The sequence below is a fragment of the Teleopsis dalmanni genome, chromosome 2, assembly GCF_002237135.1.
Source record: "Teleopsis dalmanni isolate 2A chromosome 2, ASM223713v2, whole genome shotgun sequence".
Lineage (NCBI taxonomy): Eukaryota > Metazoa > Arthropoda > Insecta > Diptera > Diopsidae > Teleopsis > Teleopsis dalmanni.
In genome coordinates, this window is record NC_051847.1 from 15,934,451 (window position 1) to 15,939,278 (window position 4,828).

Below are 4,828 nucleotides of genomic sequence, written 5' to 3' on the forward strand. Positions count from 1 at the left end.
GTATAATACCTATTAGTATATTTTAGTGTATTAAAAAAAAAACAAAATTCTGGCAAATGACAACCATTAGAAACAATAACTTTTGGCGTTGATCCCATGTCTTAGATACTTCATTAATAGCTATATTTTGTTAAGAGATAAAAGCTAAAAGCCTGTTTTCTCATAAAAAATTATTAATATAAATCACTAGGATCAAAAGCACATATAATATAATTACTTTATATCTACCATAATTGCTTTTGTCTGATAATTTACCTCAAGAAGTTTTAAGCTACAGATACGTGTATCCTTCATCAAAAAGTATTTTTTTTTTTTGTAAATAATGATTAGAATTAGAAAATAATGATTATTATTGCCACGGTTTTTTTTTTCTTACATTATAAAAATTAAATAACTGTACAATGTATCCATGATGCAATCAAAAAGAACCTAATTTTTAGAAAAATTTTCTCATAACACAGTTCGCATTGACAACTTCTCAGACCTCAGGCAGCAATTTTCCCCATATACATTTTTGACAGATCCAGAATTCCACTAAAGATTGCTTTCTGCACTGAGAAAATGTGCATGGATTCAAATGTGTTTTGAGTAGAGCACAGAATATATATTTAGATAAATAAAACGTCAACCAATTATTGTCAATCCAGTTTCAATTATTTTGCGAATAAATCTAACAAGCAGATAGATACCAGCGATGCAGTAACATTTTTATTAAAATAAAAAAGAGAACGCAGAAAAAGTAACTGTCGTAGTTTGTATATGAAACTGTGCATATAGTTTTTACCGCTTTACGCGAGCCATAATCCCTAGGGTCAAGAAACTGTACACAAATTTAAATAAGCAGCTGCCCCGCTTACACTTACTACCTTACGCCCTCATGAAGTAGTAATACGATTCTACGATTCGAATTGCAATGATGAGAAATAACTTCACTGTTTAATATCGCTACACTCAAGTATCTACTATCTATTTACAAACTAAGAATTGTTATTTTAAGATATAAAATACACTAGCGGACTTTAGGAATAAGTTAAAGTTTTGTTTAATGTTATTTTATGAATGACTGTTAGATAATTTATAAATTTCCATGAAATTTAAGGACTTGGTAGCTCAGTAACTTTGGGAAATACTTTTACTTTTCAATACATAAAACAGGACTATATATAAATATACTAAATATACTATGCTATATACTATACTATATATATGTACTATATATTTACTAAATAATATAGTTTTATTTGAATATTAAAATTTATGTAATCTATTCTTATCACAAAAACCGATTTTTTACAAAACGTATCTGCACTAATAGCTGCTCTTAGCTTACCTGCTATATTGAAGGCTAATATCTCAACGTGGAACATGAAACCTGGACCATGCGAGTCCAGGCTAGAGATTACGGATTAGCATCATTCTACCTACTCTGACTCGTTAAGACATGACTGACATGTTAGATGCGTGATATAATCCTTGGTGACCATGAGTTGCCAACCTATACTGTGCTCTGTGGTGACTCCGATAACTACATTCGGGTCCTTTCTCCGTAATTGCATAAGATACCTATTTAGCCAATTCTTAGTCAGACAGTTTTACAAAGTTTTTCGTTACCTTGCAAGTTTCCATTTTAGCACCCTTTTCTTTGTGGATAGTATCCAACAAGTCACGAACTCTGCAGAACTCTGTCCAAGCAGAGCTTTAATTAACTTTTTTATCAGATAATACATAGTCCCTTGAGTTCATATAAAATGTATTTTGTTACATTATGGTAGTATATCTTCTTCCAAAGCATATTAGAAGCACAAGATCGTCTACTTGCATCAGAAACATCAACAATAATCTGATAGCGGTTAGTATATCTATCTGTAACTTATATTAAATACATTTCACCACATTGCTTTTATTTCAAGACTGAAGGTGCTCAAACTCTAACGCTTCTTTGCGATATTATAAATCGAAAGGAAGTAAGTCAAGCAAAACATTAAGAGCACCACTTGAGACAATGCTCATCACATTGTTGTCCTTGCAGACATAACTGGTCTGAAGACTTTTTACACATCTAGTTGATTTTAATGCGGAAATGCTTATTTATTATTTCGATGTAGTTTATGCTAGGCTTACGAAGTTTCTCCTCTACAATCATCATCATTAATGGCGCAATGAACCTGGTTGAATCGTGACCTCCCTAAAGGGTCTCGTAACAATAATTTTTCTGTGGCGAGGTTGTAAGCCTTACACTGACAACCCCCCAACAAGGAATGCCATTCCTTTTTTTTCCTTAAAGAATGGATGTTACTCACCAGTAATCCATTTGTAGATCTCTATAAGAAGATTCTGGCAAAGCGTAGCTGTTCACCTTAGGCCTTACCATCAGAATAAGTCGAAATAGCTCTGACAAGGTTTCGAATCTCATTTGCTGCAATTAGAGGGCGAATACATATCACTACGGTGTTCAAGGTGCGTCACGTGAAAGCTGAGATTTGGAATTGAAGCTGAAAAGCTGTTGGAGACTCATCAGCTTGCATTTGCATCTCTCTTTTTTACAATATACGAGTGGTATGTTTAGGTCACGATGAATGGAATAGTTTGGGACATAAAAATATGTAAAAAACATAAGAAAATAAATGACTGCCAATTTACCCAAATGGAACTCTCGGCCTCAAAAGTAATAATTAGAATTCGCTACTTTTTAAATTAAATAAAAAAATTACTTCAAATGTTAACTACAACAAACGTCAGCAAAAAATCAAATCCAAATCAAATCAAACAACCACAACAACAACAGCAACAACAAAGCCAAACCAACAAACAATCAACAAGGAATTGAACAAATTTCCATGTTGTTCGGAAAATGTTTGCTGTTAGATTCTGGTTTGCAGTTTGCAATTATTCGTACAGAGACCGTTTCATGGACCTGGCATTTTACTGTACTAACCACGTCTTTATGTACTATTCAATCTATATATTTTTTTGTGAATGTGCCTGCTCTCTTTATATGTACTTAGAAGCCTACCATACACGTCGTCCGAGCACACCGTTCACCATATTGTAGAGCAAAGATTTACCTTAAATTACTTTGACGAGCTGCACGTCCATTGGCGGCACCTAGCAGTCAAGCAATTTAAAATAAAATAAAATTATAAATAAAATAAGGCAAATAAATAAACAAAAATGAAAAAATGAAGAAATGTATAAAAAAAATTAACAAACAAGCTAAAGAACAAATTTCCTAACCAAAAAGGTCAACAACAAACGCGAGCGCTCCAATATCAACTTCAATATCATTGCGCAGGCATTTCAGTATTTCAGCATTTCAGTTAAATTTCAATCATCGTCAGCAACATGATACATGCGCAGGAGCAGCAGCAACTGATCCGTTGCCATGTTATGTCTTCAATGCAATATTGCAGTACGACTTTTTACAACTTTTTTGTCATTCAATTGCGGTGCAGTCGCACTTTAAAGCGCAGCTATGAGGCTTCTAAGTGAAATGGTCGGGCACAGTTGTCGACGACAGCAGTGGCAGCAGTTCGTCATTTATTCCAAGATTCGTTCTTGCTTTGCTTCCCAGTGCCAGTGCCAGTTCTGTGCCAATTTTGATGTTCTTCTGAAGTTGCCTGGTAGTTACTGCTAACAACTGTTGGTGCAATAGTGCAATCGAATTGCATCTGTTGTGATTGCATTGCTATTGCAGATAATTCTTTCAACTAATATTTTTTTAGGGAAGTATTACGATTTTTCTTGACTTTATTAGACAAAAAAGAAGGAAATTGCAGTTAGAAGTTGTAATCACGTCTGTATAAAATTTTACTTAATGTTGCTCTGAAACGCTGCTGAGATTCTTATAAAATGCTTTTAGATAAAAATTTGTATTATTGAATTATACTTTATACAAATATATTGTTATTGTATATAACTTTTTTGAGTATTACCAAGCTTATGTCATTTATTTAATATAAAAAAAAATACTAGGCCAATATTTTGTATTATAGAATTTATTCTTTAATCTAAGGACATCTTCTGAGAAGTTTTCGCGTATTATTGCCTGTTATTATATATACTATAAGTTTATTATATAGTTTGTTAAAAGTTATTATAATTAACTTTTTACCGTATAAAATATATTTGCAATCCACATTTGGGGTTGCGGCATTTTCCCAAAAATCAATACCAGATCCGTTACTCATCTGAATACCTTAAGTTTCCAGATCATTTTATAAATAATTATTTTTTTTTTTTGCGATAGAAAGTTTTAAATGTCACCTAACCGACTAAATTATTATTACTATTATTATAGCAATGGCGACCATAAAAGGTGTTCGAAGTCACATAGCTCTATAGCCCAATGTGCTATGACTAAATAACTTACTATACCATTCCAATGACCTTCAGTAAACCAACTGATTTTTATTAAAAACGTTAACAATTTATCAGGTTGACTTTATCCATCCTAGGGAAAACCTTAATGTAAAAATCTTCCAAGAAGTAAACCCATTGTCTGGCGACTAAAGAAAGTGCAGAAGTTTATAAACGCAGTTTTCAGTATAAAAAAATTTCAACCGTGCTGGGATTTGAAGACGGAGCACTTAGATTTCATACTTTTTATTGTAATTCGTTTAAACCATCTCATAGAAATTCAGTGCGACAAGTTCTCTCTCAGAGATATACAGAAGAGATATTGATGAAAACACGATCCAGAAGCACGGTTGCCACTTATGGTACTTTAGTACCAAAATTGGTACTTTTTTTTCCGTTTGGTACTCTGGTACTCATGTTCAAAAAATGGTACATTTTCTGCGACCCAACTTTATTGTGGATATTGTATTGT